The sequence below is a fragment of the Dermacentor andersoni genome, chromosome 11, assembly GCF_023375885.2.
Source record: "Dermacentor andersoni chromosome 11, qqDerAnde1_hic_scaffold, whole genome shotgun sequence".
Classification (NCBI taxonomy): Eukaryota; Metazoa; Arthropoda; class Arachnida; order Ixodida; family Ixodidae; genus Dermacentor; species Dermacentor andersoni.
Genome location: NC_092824.1, coordinates 85,265,545 through 85,283,982, shown reverse-complemented (window position 1 = coordinate 85,283,982; position 18,438 = coordinate 85,265,545). Strand labels below are relative to the sequence as shown.

The window sequence follows — 18,438 nt, the reverse complement described above, 5'->3', positions numbered from 1 at the left end:
TGGAAGTACATGTGGCTTCATGTGAGCCTGACCCACTTGGCCGGATACGGGAAAGGGGACGAAAAGAGGCTGGGAAAGCCACTTACAGGGAGTTGTATGTTTCGCTTAAAGTGTTCGAAAAAAAGAAAAGATTTGCTGTTACATAACTCTGCACTGTTCTTGGTCAAATTTTGCAGAAAGATGAAATTTCGGAGTCTGCTTCGTTCAGTGTAAAACTTGGCGCAATTGCTTGCTTTTTTTTCTTTTTTTTTTGTTGTTGTTAAGGGGTGAATGACAAACTGCTTTCCTGTCTGAGAAAAATGGCCGCTGCGAAAATGGCGCTAGCACAATCTTGTGTTGCCGGCTCTCGGCAGCTGTATGAGGCAGCCGTTCAGGAAGGGTTGCCACGAGTTCAAGAGAGCGGGACACACGCGGCATCCCTCCCCTAACAGGCTGCTTGCTTTCTGCAGTTGCCAGCAGGCAGCGACATGAGTTTATGCTTGCGCCATCGCGGTAGCACCTTGCATCCCCGTAAACGGAGGCAACTTCGTACTTTAAAAAAAAAACAAGTCAAGGGTTACACTGAACGACGTACACTCCAAAACGCGATCCTTCCGCCAAATAGGTGAAACAAGAGTGCAGCGGCTAGCGCAAAATATTTTGGCGAATACTTTAAGTGAAATATGCGCGTCGCTGTACTAACATGGAATATTCGGAAAGGGGTTGGGGTGGGAGGGAGCGCACATGTCTGGTCTGTTACCGTCTGGCTACACCAAGTGTGCCCGTGACCTGCAGCGTTCTCTTCGTAAGCACGCAATGAAGCAACGAACACTACTCAAATGTCCTCACTGTCACACATATACGCCGACAGGCTAATCATTCCTTTAATAAAGTAATTAGTCTTTTTTTCCCTGGCTCCTCCCTTATAAACGGTCGGAGAAGTATCTGGCATCAAACTGCTACTTCTCTGCCGTCAACGCCACGTCAATCTTTGAGGCTCTCGTGCAATAACTTGTAGCGTCTCGAGATCTCAATGCTGGGGTGGACGGTGGCACCACGTCGTGTTACTCCGCAACCCTGGCCGACCGAGCATTCGTCACATCAGTACCCTAAGCAAATTTTACTGAGATGCGCCTTTTCTTTTTTTTTGTCCTTCCCACTCCACCACAGATTCGCTTAGGCGGTCTACCGCGACGCCTGGGATCTGCATTATTCTTTTCGTGCAACTTTCTGCTGCGCGTTGCTTTCGACTTCGTAGCTACGTAGATGCTCTTTCTTCTTTGTCGCTAACACGGCTAGGAAACAATCGCTTTACTAAACGAATCGCTAGCCAGCTCCGTGCCCGTTTGCGTAGCGTTTTCCTTTTGTTTCTAAATTACTTGCTCTGCCACCTGGTCGTCTACACCGCAGCACCGATCGTGGCTGCCTGAAAACAGAGAAGACGACTTTCAAACCGGAAAGCGATCACCTTTTTTCTCTTCCTCTTGTCTTCAATTTTGGGATGATGATAGAGCCGAAAGTAAACACGAGGGCAAGTCCACGGCAGGAAAGGTACTGCCGCGAACTTCTGCTCTTGTTTTTCTGTCTTGCGAACGTGCGATCGCCGACTGATTGTTTGTTTCTGTTCACTGTGTACGGATGGCCATCCACAGAGATCCTCTCTCGTTTGTTTTTGGCGCGCCTCCTGCCAACGTGTTGTGTTCTGCTTTTCTCTCTTCGCGTAGAATCTTCGTTTTACTGCGTGAACATACCAGACTCTGGTGGGGCGTTCTAGCTTGCAAGACCGTAATGTACAAAAAGAGGGACCTGCGCCTTCGCGAGGCATTCCGATGCGTTGACTTCGACGGCGCATACCACGTTGGACAATTCTTGAGCCCGATTTTCCTTATGACAGCAGAGAGTAAGTAACACGCGAAGCTTTTCGTATGGTTTACTTAGCTCAGCTGACTTAGTTTAGCACTGTTTATATGCCTCGGTTGACTTAGGTTGGCACGCTTCAGTTGCAACATGTGGTAAGCAGCCGTGAGCCAAGTGATCCCTCATTAGCAAAATAGAAGAGGCAGCTAGAATAACATTACCTTTTCGAAGAGTTGAGGAGCCTGGGCTTGGACCTCAGTAATAAGCAAGCGCATGAACCTGAGCTGAAATGCGGTTTTCGACAATACCAGCGCGGAGGCCAGTGGCTATGGCGTCGTGCTGTCCAGCACGAGGTCGTGGGTTCGGACCCCGCCTCAGCGACCGCATTCTCTCGGGGTCGGAATGCAAAAGACGCTCGCGTACCCTACATTGGTTGAATGTCATGGAACCCCAGTTGTTCTAAAATTAATCCTCCTACATTTCATCGCCTGTCTCATAACTGACTGTGAATTTGCACGAAGTTAAGCCAACAGTTTAGTTAAGCATTCCACAGCAGCAATAATCGAAAAGGTGAAAGATACTCGCTTTTTTTTTTTCAATTAAGAATTGCGCACAATTTCTTCAAAATTCTGAAAGAAAATATACGCAATTTACAATCTTATCTCTTCAACTTGAGCACCCGTTTTTGTATTTCGAACACTTGCGTCACCCATTCAATGCATTCTGTAGCAAAATAAAAAAAAAATAAGAAAAAGAAGTAACAAAATAATAACTCGGCTGCGAGTTTCTCAGGTCATTTTCTACGAAATGACCTCAATCTTTGGCCCAGCAGCAGCAAAACAATAATAAGAGACCTGTGCACCTAATATCGTTTCCTCCAAATTACATTGTTTTTCTTTTTCGTCCAACCGGAATGTTTTTCAACTCCTAACCGTAGGCCCGAGCTCCTCAATCGTTCAGACGAAATGTCACGCCCCGTAAACTCTCCCCCCCACTACTTTTTTCGAATCATGTTTTTCTTAGAATTTGCGCTCTATATTCGCATCAACATCCAGAAACTTCGGATGCTGCAAGAGTTAGTCTGCCAAAATTTCAGCAAACAGTAAAGCAGCGGCGGAGAGCCAGAGCCTCATTTCTTGATTAAATTTACTCTTGGGTGTCAAGAGAACGCACTTTCTGCTTTTCACGCCGACTCGGTCCGCCAATTCCTGTCCAATTTGAACTTTAAAAAAGAATGTATCGAGGAAGAACAGGCAGTCGGAAAATTGGACTGCCCCGAAAAGGTCACTGGTGCCAATTTCGGCTTCCAATGACATGGGGTGAGAATCAAGCGTCGACTTCTCTGAGAAAGAAAGAAAGAAAGCGGAAAGACCGAAGTTATATGGAAGATTGGTCCAGCCCTTCCTAAAAGGTTGTTACGAAGGCGTTCAAAACAGAAGCTTGTTTCGGCTCCTCTAGTTGTCGCACACCGAAAGTGGCTTTGTGTACGACGGTGACGTTTGCTGTCCGCCGTTTTCATCTCTATTTTTTAACGGAACTCCCAGTGACAAACAGTTTCAGAGCCTGTAGCATGTCACAATATTTTCTCTTTTTTTTTCCAATCTTCCTGCTCTTCGTAATTGGCTAGCACGACGTCAAGCCTTCGGGATCGCCATCATAAGCCACTGATAACGAATGAATTGAAGCGAAAAAATCGTACAAAATGCGATCTCAGGTTACAACTTCACAGTCAGAAAACCACTCACGTCAGTGTCTTGTCCGTTCTACGGCGCCATAGACGAGTTTATGTAGGTCGCCAACTTTTTTTTTTTTTTCAGAGTCAGTTACTGTCGCCTCAAAGATCATGCCATAAGTTATGTAGTCTGCTGCTCATTTCCTGCTCAGTAAGAGTCAAAATAGCAAAAGGCTGAGATACGAAGCGGAAAGCAGCATCCTCTCGCGTCCCTCCCTCGTACGCATAGGCTTACGCAGAGTGCAACAACAGTGAGGGTTGAGTGTCACCGAACGCGCATATCGAATCCACATATAGGCTGTTTCACACGGCGCGATTGGAGCGAAAAAAATCGTTCTGCATTTTCGCTGACAGCTCTCACATGAGTCTGCGGCAGCGCGATATCCGTCGCAGCGATGCGCAAGGTTGCCTCCTGCTCACGAAGTATCCATGCCTGCATCGTTAAATAACAACAACATGGAAACTAGTCACATATTCAAATTTTCCTATTTTTATTCGATAATAGAATAGGTACACCATTTTTAACGTTCAAAAGCGTTGAGGCTTTACGACAGCTTTCATATACGGTGAGTGAGGCGCTGCACAACACTACAAGCATGAGCGTGCGGCTTGTGCAGCGTCGGTGGGGTGTTTCTGTGTAGTACGCTCTAGTTTCGTTGTTAGTATGGGAGGTACAACTTCTTTTCCTGGATGAGACATTGCTCCACGGAGCAACGAACGCGCGGTAAAACAGGAAAGCTCCTATTGTGATGGTGCTTTATTTCGTCGCGCACATTGCCCCTCCCACATCGCGCCGATCGCTGCGACTGAGCGACGGCGCGACCAACCTGCAGGAATCCAGTCGCGGAGAGCCCACGACGTCGCGGCGGTCGCTGAGCGACAGAATTCGCTGTGTCGCTTACTGAAAATCGCGTCATGTGAAACAGCCTTATGTCACCGAACGGCTGGATACAGAACCCGCAACCTCTCGTAAGCCGACAACGCCATACCTGCTTAGCTACTGCGAGGAGTGCTGACGGCGGTCACGACAAATGTTTTGAGTATCAAATCTTATCCAGTCTAATACTGTACGAGTTGGCGTCGGGCATGCCAAAACGTGTAGCGGGCCCATGCCGTCATCCGATTCATCCACGCTCAGGACGTTGTTGAAGGGAGGAACATATTCTCATCGAGAACGAGGAGTACCGGGTTTATTTACAGTATCTACATGAAACGTGCAAAACGTTACGTCTCATCAGTCTAGCAACACTGAATTGAAGCACACTGAGGAGCCGAAAATGTCTGCTTAAACCCCCTCTGTCTTCCCTAGATCGTCCGGCCAGGGAAATACGCCGCCCCACCTTCGTCCAATCGGAGCATCCAAAGTCATCGAATGAACCTTGTTGAGGGCGAAGGTTCTCCCAATCACTCCCGGACCTTTATTCACTGAGCGCACAGAAAAGAGGGGAGCTTCGTAGACAGGGGTTGTCGCGCCTGACTCAAGCTGGCGCGTCTTGGTTCCTGAGATGATCCAGCACTTAGCTATAGTGTCTGTCAAACGACCGTGGCGGTTACAGGAGTCCGTGAGGAAACGCCGTAGAACACCCTTTTCCAGGAGTTTCTTGCTCCCATTGGTCCATAACGGCGACGTTGAACCAACAAACAACACTCGATCCGCCAAACGTGTCTCGCCTTGCTGGCGCCGCAGGCCTGTCGGAGGGGGACGCATTGTTAGCTCCATGAAGCCACGCGTCACAGTGGTGCAGGAAAAGCTAGAAGGTCACTACCCACGCTGGCCGATCGGAAGACTAGATCATCATCATCATCATCATCATCATCATCATCATCATCGTCATCCTGGCTTCGCCCACTGCAGGGCAAAGGCCTCTCCCATACTTCTCCAACTACCCCGGTCATGTGCGAATTGTGGCCATGTTGTCCCTGCAAACTTAATCTCATCCGTCCACCCAACATTCTGCCGCCTCCTGCAACGCTTCCATTCTCTTGGAATCCAGTCCGTAACCCTTAATGACCACCGATTATCTTCCCCCCTCCTTACATGCCTTGCCCATGCCCATTTATTTTCCTTGATTTCAACTAGGATGTCATTAACTCGCGTTTGTTGCCTCACCCAATCTGCTCTTTTCTTACCCCTTAACGTTACACCTATCATTCTTCTTTCCATAGATCGTTGCATCGTCCTCAATTTAAGTAGAACCCTCTTAGTAAGCCTCCAGGTTTCTGCCCCGTATGTGAGTACTGGTAAGACGCAGCTGTTATACACATTTACCTTGAGGGATAATGGCAACGTCCTGTTCACGATCTGAGAATGCCTGCCAAACGCAAACCAGCCCATTCTTATTCTTCTAATTATTTTAGCCTCATGATGCGGATCCGCTGTCACTACCTTTCCTAAGTAAATGTATTCCTTTACCACTTCCAGTGCCTCGTTACCTATCGCAAACTGCTGTTCTCTTCCGAGACTGTTAAGCATTACTTTAGTTTTCTGCAAATTAATTTTTACTCACCCTTCTGCTTTGCCTCTCCAGGTCAGGGAGCATGCATTGCAATTGGTCCCCTGAGTTACTAAGCAAGGCAATATCATTAGCGAATCACAAGTTATAAGGTATTCTCCATTAACTCTTATCCCCAATTCTTCCCAATCCAAGTCTCTGAATAACTCCTGTAAACTCGCTGTGAATTGCATTGGAGAGATCGTATCTCCCTGCCTGACGCCTTTCTTCATTGGGATTTTGTTGCTTTCTTTATGGAGGACTACGGTGGCTGTGGAGCCGCTATATATATCTTTCAGTATTTTTACATACGGTTCGTCTACGCCCTGATTCCGTAATGCCTCCATGACTGCTGAGGTTTCGACTGAATCAAACGCTTTCTCGTAATCAATGAAAGCTATATATAAGGGTTGGTTATATTCCACACATTTCTCTATCACCTGATTAATAGTGGGAATATTGTGCATTGTTGAGTAGCCTTTACGAAATCCTGCCTGGTCCTTTTGTTGACAGAAGTCTAAGGTGTTCCTGATTCTATTTGCGATTGGCTTAGTAAATACCTTGTAGACAACCGACAATAAACTGATCGGTCTATAATTTTTCAAGTCTTTGGCGTCCCCTTTCTTACGGATTAAGATTATGTTCGCGTTCTTCCAAGATTCCGGTACGCTCAAGGTCATGAGCCATTGCGTATACAGGGTGGCCAGTTTTTTAGAACAATCTGCCCACCATCCTTCAACAAATCTGCTCTTACCTGATCCTCCTCAGATGCCTTCCCGCTTTACATAGCTCCCAAGGCTTTCTTTACTTCTTCCAGCGTTACTTGTGGGATGTCAAATTCCTCTAGGCTATTCCCTCTGCCATTATCTTCGTGGTGCCACTGTTACTGTATAAATCTTTATAGAAATCCTCAGCCACTTGAACTATCTTATCCATATTAGTAATGACATTGCCGGCTTTGTATCTTAACGCATACATCTGAATCTTGGCTATTCCGAGTTTCTTCTTCACTGCTTTTAGTCTTCCTCCGTTCCTGAGAGCATGCTCAATTCTATCCACATTATACTTCCTTATGTCAGCTATATTACGCTTGTTGATTAAGTTGGAAAGTTCCGCCAGTTCTATTCTAGCTGTAGGGTTAGAAGCTTTCATACATTGGCGTTTCTTGATCCGATGTTTCGTCTCCTGCGTCTCCTAACGGTGCAGGGGCAAACGTTCTATCAAACAACTGATCGCTATCACGAAAATTAATCGAAACGAAGGTTTGTTACTTCTATTACAGAAGCTCTATCGAAAGTTCCTGCATTAAAGAAACGGGTCCCCTATGTAGATTCGTGGAGCTCAAGTTTCTCCAAGTTACGCAGTAGACGTCTCTTTTAATATCCGAAAATTCGTTTTCCCAAAGAACGGAGCAGGTCGCGTGCAACAGTTCGAACTCTTCTGGACAAATATCAACACAATTCCAACACCATGAACAAAGAGTAGCAAGCAATGAACTGGCAGTATGGTTCATGGTATTGAATTTCCCAGCGCTTCACTTGGCAAAGCGGTAACATCTAAATGACAACCTTATACGTACGTCCCAAGGCACACATAAATTCATAAGAAATGGAGATATCCATAACCTTATAGGTTCCTCGATTTCAATAAGGGCAGGACAGCTCAATTTCATTGTAATCCAATTGGAAAAGAAAACATGGAACACGGTTCCAGAAACTGAAAAAAAATCGGACGAAACCGTACACTTCGAAGCGCGTTGTCGGCACTGTCCTGCGGGAGCTTGCACAGAAACATCGTTCAGAAACCAACAATTTCTTTTCCGATTGGAAGGCGCACCTCTTTGCTCCTGACGTTTTTTTTTTTTTTTTTCTCTATATACGATTACGAGAACCGATTCTCCAGAGGAACCGGTACTGCGAGGCGGCAGCACGCGAAGATATATTAAATTTCCAATCACCCTTCACCCTCCCCCGAAGATATTCGTGAAAGCTTTTCCATTCGTATGAGAACTTGCTTCGCGAGAGCAAATTAACCCAAACCGAGACGCAGGAACAAGAACGGAACAAACCTAAGCAGAACTTTAAGCGCCTCCTGACAAACACTAGCAAAAGCAGCAACGGCGAGCAAAGCTTCGTAGCTTGTTTCGCCTTTCATCACCTTACGTAAGCTGTCGGTGCGGCCCTTGTTCAAATCTGCTAGAGTTGCTTCTCCACGGCTCTTCGTCGAGAAACAAGACGGGCCAAGCGCTATTCTTTGCTCGCCTTTTTTTTTTTTTGTCGTACGTTGGGTCGGCGGCGTGATTACCGCGCTCCGGCTTGTTTACCTTTCTGCCCGTGTCGCCCCCCCCCCCCCCCACCCCGTTCTCCAAAAGAGTGGCATGCCGTTCCCAAACAGCTGCCACTTGAGCCGAACGAGCGATAAGACGGCGCGTTTTCCATGTTTGCTCGCATCCCCGTGTCTTCCCCCCCCCCCCCTCCCGCATAACGACAGTTGCGGCGATCTGCACCGCAAAAGCGAGTGAAATAAAAACACGCTGAAGCGCGAGAAATAAAACAACAATGAGAAGCGACGGACAAAGAAAACTATAGCAACGAGCGAGTATTTCACGAAGTGCTTCTTTCCCGTGTGAACAGTTTTGAGAAAGAATAAAAAATGATCCGAACGAAAGAAATGTAAAGTAAAGAAAAACGAAGGGAAAGAAGATCGAGTCGAAGAGAACAACATCTATCCAAAGCACCCCCGTGTGTGTGTGTCTTTTTCATTGCAGGCTGCATACGAGTTGCGATGGTGAGGAAATGAAAAGTGCGTGCGTAGAATTAAGCAAGAAAATGTGTAGAGGTAACGACTGCGCCTTGGTTGGAGCACACATTCGCTACAAGCACGCAGTGCGGCAATAACAGTAGAAAACGAGTGCTTAGGCGACGCAAATGCAGGACCCTGTACTTGCGTTAGCGACGGGAAGCGCGCTGGTGTTTCGGTTATCCTGCCACTGCTTGTACACCAGGATAAGTGCGTTCCGGCTGTGATTAGCGTTGAGCACAGCGGCTTTGTTTAAAGAACCGGAAACGTCCATGCTGGTATCACCCTTGTTTCCCTCATAACCTTCCTTTGTTTTCCTTCTTCATCCCATTTCTTGCCTCCCTAGCTCCTCTTTTCCACCCACATCCGTCCCCATTCCTTCATTTCATCTGTCCTTCTTTCCCCTTGACTAATGTTCTCCCTCTTCCATCCATACTTTCTTTCATTTCCTTTATCTTCCCTTCTTTTCTCTTCTCCCTCATTTCTTATATCAGCCGATCCCTCTCCCCGTTTGCTTCCTTCATCCGTCCCTAACTCTTCACTTTTATCAGTCGCCCCTTCTTCATTAACTCCCTCCTGCCTTCCCTGCTGAACTCCCTCCTTTCATCCAACCATCCAACCCTCTGATCCACTCTGTTTCTCCTTCCCTCCCTAACTCCTTCCTTCCTGCTGTTTTCCCGCCTTTTGTTTCTCTCCTTCTCTTTATAATTCCTTCCTTAAATTTATTTATTTATTTATTTATTTATTTATTTATTTATTTATTTATTTATTTATTCAAAGCACCTTACAGGGTCCAAAATGGCATTGAGTCAGAGGGAAGAAGAACATGAATATATAGAAACCATACCCAACCGTACCTTCCTCTCTCGTTCTCTTTCCGTCCTTTTCATCTACCCTCATTCTTTTTGCTTTCTCGTACGCGCTTGTTAGTTTTATAAGCGGAGCATTGAGCTAGCAGCCACTTACATTTTCGCGTTTAACGCACAAGCCGAAACTCGGCAACGCAACTGTTGGGCAGCGAACAAAACGAATCAGAACGAAGCTTGCTAAATTTAAACGGAAATGGTAAACACAATCGAAGAAAAGGGATAAATTGCAAAGTGCGTCAGTTAATTAGTGATACATGCGTATTACGTGGCATAGTTATAGGCACGAGAGTGATGCACCGATATCGTAATGGTTTATCAGACCTTGCTAAGTAAACAGATAGATTAAAACCACGAGTGCAACTGGTGGCGCAAGGGAAAAAACCGTGATCGACATACAGCTTATACGTGAAGACAAAGAAACGTGTCCAATACGAAAATAACGCAAAGGTCTACTTCTTTTTTTTTTCTTCTACCGTCATGACACCAACCAGACATGCTCATCATGCGTTATATTTATCTCGTTTGAAGAATATCAACTTCGGCTGTCCGAGCACGTACCTCTCAAGCGCCACGCGCAGGTGGTATTAAATATTTATAAACTGGGGGAAAAAAAAGATTTATTTTTTCTGTGTGTGAAGCCCGACAAGTATGAAACATGTCGATAAAGTATTGATGGCGTGTTCCTATGCGCTACTCAGAGTGCTACGCGATGAGTAAGTGTTTAAAAAGAAAGCAAGAAACAACTCCGCACTAATGGGTTTTTGATTGCCGCAGCACGTTTTAATTAAACATTTAAAAAAAGAAGGCCAATTTAACTAGTACTGACGGAAACGGAATGGCTCAAATGATCAGAAAAACTGATAAAATGAAACAGCGTCTATCTAGTAATGTATTTTAAATTGCACTGCATTTGAAAGAGGCGTCGGTGAAGGTCACTGACTCTCCCAGTTCGGTCTCAGGTCCATCTGTAAGCCTTCTTCATGCTCCAGCGGCCCACATATGCAAAGATTCACCCATTTTCGGCAACGTGGCTAACTTTTCACTTTCATTGCCTTCAGCGCAATTTTTTTCCTCACCGCGTACCCAGTTCGTTGGGCTCTTTCTCCGTTACAAAGCGTTAAAGGGCCCCTAAACCACACTGAGCTGGAAAATTAGTTACGTAGTGGGTGATGTGTGTAGTGCGTGATATCACGTGCGTCGGCAATTTACATATCGTAAATTTTCGAATGACCACGGGTGCTCGCGTTCCTTCTAGAATGCGCAATATTATTCGCATCACACGTGCAATCTCATTAGACAAAACTACAGCTACTCCAGCGCTGTGTATGTCGTCTCTCGCTGTCCTTGTCCTTCGCGCTGTACGTTATTTTTGATCATGAATTACCAAAACAGCACTGTGTATGTCGTCTCTCGCTGTCCTTGTCCTTCACGCTGCACGTTATTTTTGATCATGAATTACCAACTAGCCCAAGCAACCACCCCAGTAGACAAAACGCATTCGCTACAAAATTCGCGACAACCCTAAAAAAAATATTCCAAATACAGCAAGCGCGTTTCGCACTTAGCGATGACACTGTAATACAGATTAATCAAGTTAAAAGTGAGCACCGGCAGCAGTATGAATATGACGCTTTACAATATAATTCTACCACATTATCTCATCATGAGAGCAAGCAGTCATGTGAGCAGCCATGCGGCTACTCACGTGACTGCATTTGTGCTTCCGCCCAAGCCTCGCCCACTGCAAAGATAGTATGGACATCTCGTTTCCCAACATTCACCTGATACCTCGAAGAGCCACTTATTGGAACAGCGAGTGAGTCGCATCGGTTATAAAAACATCGGCTGCTCGTTATCTATGGATTACGCTATGTCTAAGCTGGCTTTGAGAAAGCTAACGAGAACATGCGACGCGTTCGTTTCCTTGTTTCTGAGTTCGCCTTCCTGTCTGTCTCGTTAGAGTAACGACGCTGGGACAACGGCTCAAGATGCTGTTTGCTCTCAAAGCACTTCCTAGTACAGTCTCCTACACCTTCGTTATCACTGGCTTGTTCGCCCTACAATGTCACTGTCAAACACTACAGACTTGCACAGCCACGCGTGCAGAGAAAAAACAAAGAAATAAGATAGGCTGCCATGGCGTACACACCAAGTGTGAAAGCGCTTGATCTGGTCAAGTATTAAAATATAAAGAAAAAAAAAACAATAAACCTAAAAAGCATAAGAAAACGCAAGAAAAATTAAAGAAAAAAGAAATTATCACGTAGTATTAGTGCTCCAAATATCAACGAACTTCAGTGGGGGCATATTACGTTTGGTGTGTTGCACGCATAGGAAATGTTACTGTTTTCATGTGTGAAGGGGTAACCACAGCGGCATGCAGTGGCGCTGTGACTACCGCTAAACACAGTAGGGATTAGAGTGTTGACTAAAACAAAGCGCGGTAATGTAACTAATTTTCTCAACAAGACTTCCACCAACCCATTATGCAATAAGTAATTTTTTCACGGTGCAAATGAAACAATGATGCGTCAAGCATAGTACGCTTTGTTTCACAGTGGTGCATTCAGCGTGCCAACAAGCGGCATAGGAAGCTTATTGGTGATGGAGCTATAATTATTATTTTTTTTGTTTTGGTTCTGCTGAAAGCCGGTAACCACCAAACAGTCCATTAGTTGTCTTCAAAAACTTCAACCTGACCGACGTCAACAGAACCTCATCCAGAGCCGAGCACATTACACGGATGAAATTTCGCAACCAATAGCCTTGATTAGTACTGCACATTTACTGCATTTTTTTGCAGAATTTATTCATTATTATTCCGCTCTCGCCTCTGCCGGTATGAAAATAAACAGGGACAAGGCACGACCTAGACAGAGGTGCTTTCACTTACACATTTAGTAGTAACAGTGAAGCTGCAAGGAAAAAATGAAAGGCGATTCTTAGGCTGCGACAAGCCTTCCTGCAACAAGCTATCAACAGCAGCAGAAACCGTAAAACCACGCTTTATTTCCATTCAGTGATTCACTTTGACCGTACTTTTTTTTTTCGCGCAGAAATGCATGCACATTCAAGCGCGTTCTCTCTCTCTCGCCGACAAACACGCATGCGCGAACACGTACACACATATGCGCACGCGCACGCGCACACTGACACCCGCTCACTCAAACATCCAGACGCACACATAGGAGAAAGAATACTCACCGTAATACCTTCCATGTTTCGCAGTTTTCAGTGAGCCCCTGTGAAGGGTACTTTGCCGTTGGCAACCCTGCCAAGGAAGAAGCCTGCGTTACAAAAAAAAAAAAAAACATGTAAGCATTGAGGGGGCATCAGCATTTCAACACACTCTAAGGCTGCCGTTTTATCCTGGAACATTTCCCAGAGATAAAGACAACGCATTCATAGATGGTGATGTCTACAGATGAAGATAAGGACAAGTATGAACGCTGCTCACAAAGATTTCATCTTTTGTCGTTTTTATTTCAGTATACACCTCGAATTTTCATACATTGAACAGATCTTCGGAGTTCTTTTTATGTCATTATAATGCCTGCACGCAATTATTCGTGCACTAGTCGTACACGAACAAACCAAATAAAGTTAGCTGTCTCGTTAGTTGAGCCCAGGTAAATGCTTTGGTGCCACAGTATTCCTTCCGTGCATTTTTTGATCGCGCAAATACATTTACCTTACCCGTTAGCACATCAACAACCTCAAAGTGCGTGGGTCATCCAAGCAGGAATATGTGTTGACTAGACAGATTTAGGCGCTTTTATTTCCAACCATAGGATACGAAGCAGCTCATGAAGCTTCTGACATGACGCTTCCCGTTTTTTTTTCTTTTCTGAAATTGTGGACATTTTTAAAGTCATACACACATCAATTACACTTGCTCGAAAACAAAGATGTATCCTTTTAAAGTCAGTTCTCGATTTTTTTTAGTTTCATGTCTGCATAACTCCACTAATTCATTACTTGCACCGTTCTGGTGCCCCACTAAGTAAAACTGCACCACTCAGCCCCGCACTTGAAGAGTACGAATATTCATTCCACTCATCCCTAAGTAATTTTTCTTCTGTGTCTCTTCCTGAACAAAAGAAAAATATCTGCTCAACGAAATTATCAAAAGCAGCCTTTCCTCGTGACCCATAACGTCGTGCTTTTACCCGTGCTTAGATCATTTGTTAAAATACGAATCCTATTTTACCAATATCGTATACCAACCACGAAACAAGGTGTCCGAGGACACGTATTTGTTCGCTTAAGCGGCACGATGTTAAGAAAAACTCATAATCGACCACATAGTCCACATGTTCTAAAGAAGCGCAATAATTCGCTTCAATCCCCGGGCTAACACCTCTGAACACGCGTCCCAACATTCATTCCATTCCAGTTTGCCTAGAGTGATTACGCGAAGTTTTCGTTTTGTTTCTTTTCCTTCTTTTTTGATACTTGCACGATTCTTAACATGTGTATTTGCACATTTGGACATATTTTTTTTCTCTTTCCACTAGAGCACCAGTAAAGTTCAAACAACGTAACGTGTGATGCCTACAGACACCCCCAGGGGTATGACGAGAATATTAACAAGACATTCTTTCCTTGCTTCGTAAATTACGCCGGCATTGTTCTTACACTCATCCGCCACTACAAGCCTAAATTATGTTTTAATTCTTTTGCAGCAGTTCACTAGCAAAAAGTTCAAGCATGGTTCCTGTTCAGTTCGCGCCCAAAACCAGGAACAGTGAGAAACGAAAATTGCCCAGCTACAAGCAACCGTTTCAGTTCAATTCAACAACGTATGCTCCACACCTTTCAGCGGCCAAATATATCTGAGAGGAAACTTTCGCAAGCCGCATATAAAACCTTTATTTTTATCTTCTTCATGGCACACAAGCCTGAAACGTGGAAAAATTGGACACAGGTAACTACACCAGTGAGCGCCCGCCTCGAGGAATTTTATATAACATATAGACTCAATGCCCTACCGTGTGCCCTCTCTCTGCAGATTAATCGTGCCTCCTTGCGGGACGGGTTAGGATAATACCTAAAATCACTTAAGTTGAGTTGAGTTGAGTTGAGTGGTTGTAGGCTACTGGTGGGATTAGCCTTGCAGTAGCTGCCGGCAATTGCTCCACCGTAGCGACACTTAAAATACATAAATCATATAAATCAGACACAGACCTCACAACTACACTACACACAGTCACACCTAAGGTCACCATGTGGAGGCCAAATCCGTGTCCTGCAGGTAATTTAAAAGAAGGCGAGAAACCTCCTTCCTATCTAACCGGTTCCCGCGCGGGAAAACAATGTCCTGTATAGAACTGTGGGGAATTCCTGTCCTCTTGAGGGACCCGAATAACACGCTCCTTTCCGCGTCATACAGAGTACAGCACATAAGGTAATGTTCTATGTCACCGCACACACCACACGTTGAACATAATGGTGACAACGCCAGGCCAGTGTTACACATCCACGCAGGGGTACGAGCAGAGCCCGTGCGAATGCGGAGCAGTAAAGTGGCTTGGTTTCTTTTGAGACCCTTAGTCACACATGGCTTGTGAGGTGAGCTCCACAAAGAGTGGAAGTGGCACGACACCGCTTCTCTGAAGAGTCTCTTGTCCTCTTGAGGCACTTTTCTCAAAGGATTCCCAGACAGCGCTCTATGGGCAAGGCTGTCCGCCATCTCGTTGCCTATGATACCTATGTGCGAGGGCACCCATTGGAATCGTATGGAGAAGCCTTTGATAAGGAGAGTGTGCACCGAGCGTAGGGAGCTTAGACATAAAGCATCAGTAGGGAACCCATACTCTAACCTTTGAAGGGCGGATTTCGAATCTGTAAGAATGACTACGGGTTGAGGCGTACAAAGCCGTAGCTTTTTTAGGGCTGCCTCAATGGCAACGCTTTCGGCCGTTGTGGAGGACACGACTGTAGTGAAGCGAACCGACCAATCATACTTTAAAGCGGGAATATGAAAAGCAGCTGCACTAGATCCTCTGACCTTGTCCACAGAGCCATCAGTAAAAATTTGAAGATGACGTGCATATTCAGTTTCAAGATGTTCCAGTACGAGCGAACGTGTTGCCGCCAAAGGAGAACTCCGCTTAGCACGAACGTGAGGAATTGTCAACGAACAATCGAGGCTCGCGAAAGACCAAGGTGGATTCAACCTCTTAGTTCGACCTCTAGCGTCAAGACCCAGGTAACCAATAGTATTAAGGGCCAAGTACGCTCGGGACTCGGATCTCTTTCGAAGGCTCTGTAGAAGGGCTCGACCGGCTATCGTCTGTTTGAGGCGGCCAATTTGCATCAATAGCCTTTGTGAAGCGACTAGGCTAAGAGGTCTCGATAGAGACTCATAAAGTACTGCATTATTAGGAGCAGACTGCGGAACGCCAAGAGCCCTCCTTAGGCCCTTTCTGTGCAAAACCTCAAGTCGTTCCAGCTGTGATAGTGAGGGGGAAATTAAAGGGAGCTGGTACATTATTCGACTCGTCACTAGTGCATCGTGCAGCCTGATCATTGAAGAAGGGTGATTTCCCCATTGCTCACTTGCAACTCTACGGATCACATTGAGACGCGGAGATAGTGATGTCACAATAGAGTCCACAGCTCGTCGCCACTGTAGACGGTAGTCAATAATTACGCCCAAAAAGCGTTTGTACTTCAATTGACGAAGGCAAGATTGATCAATGTCTATCTTCAGCCGCGCATACCGTCTTCCTCTACCTGGAAACATGATGAAGCCAGATTTTTCCACCGAGAGAGTCAACCCTACACCTTGAAGGTAATTTTGAACTGAAAGTAAGGCCTGTCGAGCTATCAGAGCTAAACGCTTGTGTTGATATCCGCTTAACCAAATACAAATGTCGTCCGCGTATATCGACATATGGATATGCCTGCAATGTTTTTGCACTTCAGCGGGAAGACCAGCCATTACAACATTAAACAGCGTCGGGGAAAGAACACTTCCCTGAGGTACACCTCGCGATGCCGCCCTTTCGGTGCTTATGGTACTTCCTAACCGCACTTGGATTTTACGATCACTGATAAGTGAGTGAATGAAGCGCAGAAGATAGCCCTGTACGCCTATGTCCATCAAGCTATTTAGTACTGAACTTTGAAGTACGTTATCATAAGCCTTTGATACGTCTAGGAAAATAGCTAGTGTTGAGAGGCCGAAAGCTCTTTGATGTTCAATGTGGCTTATCAAGTCCAAGACGCTATCTTGCGCGCTTAGACCTGTGCGGAATCCAGTCATGCATGTTGGCAGAGCCCTTCTATCTTCAAGCCACCATGATAAACGCTTACTTGCCAGCTTCTCCATGAGCTTAGCCACACACGACGTCAATGATACAGGTCGATACGAGGCCAAGTCTGTCATTTCTTTGCCGGGTTTCAGCACTGGGACAACACAAGCCACCTTCCATGAAGGAGGGACGTCGCCAGTCTCCCATACTCGATTGAGAAAGCTTAGGAGCATCTTCCGGTGTTCTAGAGGTAGGTTCTGCATCATCTGGTTGGTAATGTCGTCAGGACCTGGTGCACATCGACGCCGCAGGCTGCTGATAATACCATGGTAGCAGTATAAAGCACGCCGTAGTGGGAGACTCCAGATCAATTTTGACCCCACGGGGATCTTCAATGTGCACCGAAGCCTGAGTACACTGAGCGTTCCTGCAATTATTTATTTATTTATTTATTTATTTATTTATTTATTTATTTATTTATTTATTTATTTATTTATTTATTTATTTATTTAAATATACTGTTAACCCTCATGTGAGGGTCATTACAGAGAGGGAATACATCACAAATACCAAACTGATATGGAAGGAACTTTGACGTAGCATAAAACTTCAGCAAAACATCATCGAAAGATATCAAGATCATCGAACAAGCGGCATAGAATGATTGACAGGAATGAAGAACATCAATAAAACATTGAATTGATTTCAAGGAACAAAACTATCAAGAAGAGTTCCAAGCGCTTTTACATCAGTGCATTCAGCAATATGTGCAGGTAGTCCATTCCATTTTTCGCTGACACCAGGAGAAAACAAATAATGAAAGACGTTTGTGCGGGCGGCATAAGGACTGATAGTTGCACCATGACTTATTCTCTTGCTAAGTTTTTTTTTCGCCCCCTTCTAAATTCGGCCGCCACCTCTAGTATCAAATTCGGGACGTTGAGCTGGAAAGCGCAACGCCATAACCACTGGTTTACTGCGACGGGGAAACTGGCTCAGTCGAAGGGGACGGCGACGAGGAGGGGGCGTGGAGGAGGAGGCGGGAAGCGTGGCATGGTAGGCGATATCTGCGAGTTCTCTGCTCTCAAGAGGAATAGCTGCTCCAAGAATAGAGCGTGGAGGCTTTCGCTTGGATTCGCTGCTCCTTTCACAGCATACGCTGCTGTAATACTTTGCAGCCAAAATTGTCACCATGTCGTCTGCGCACCGTGACGGTCTGTTCAAAATTCGCAGGGCCGGTCAGGCGTCCCTTTAAGGCTGGCGTCGGTCTGAATTCAGTGCAGCGATCGACCGACGTCTACGTTTTCTCAGTTCTTGCAACAAAAGTTAGATACAAAGATCAGCGAAATCTCCACTAGTGAGCGACAAATTTTCGCAACTGCGATAGATGTAAAAAGCAGAAACGAACTCTAAGCTCTGCAATTCTGGGCCCTTCTTGTGTAGAGAAGGGG

At 45.5% G+C, this 18,438-nt stretch overlaps 1 long non-coding RNA gene across 1 annotated transcript in view; it reads right to left on the bottom strand.

The window, feature by feature from the left end:
- The window catches only part of LOC140214117 (uncharacterized), a 113,508-nt gene that overhangs the window by 22,500 nt on the left and 72,570 nt on the right, over positions 1-18,438 (bottom strand). The window contains exon 2 of the long non-coding RNA XR_011891048.1: positions 12,933-13,015. This is a non-coding gene — a long non-coding RNA (uncharacterized lncRNA). The remainder of the gene's footprint in view (positions 1-12,932; positions 13,016-18,438) is intronic.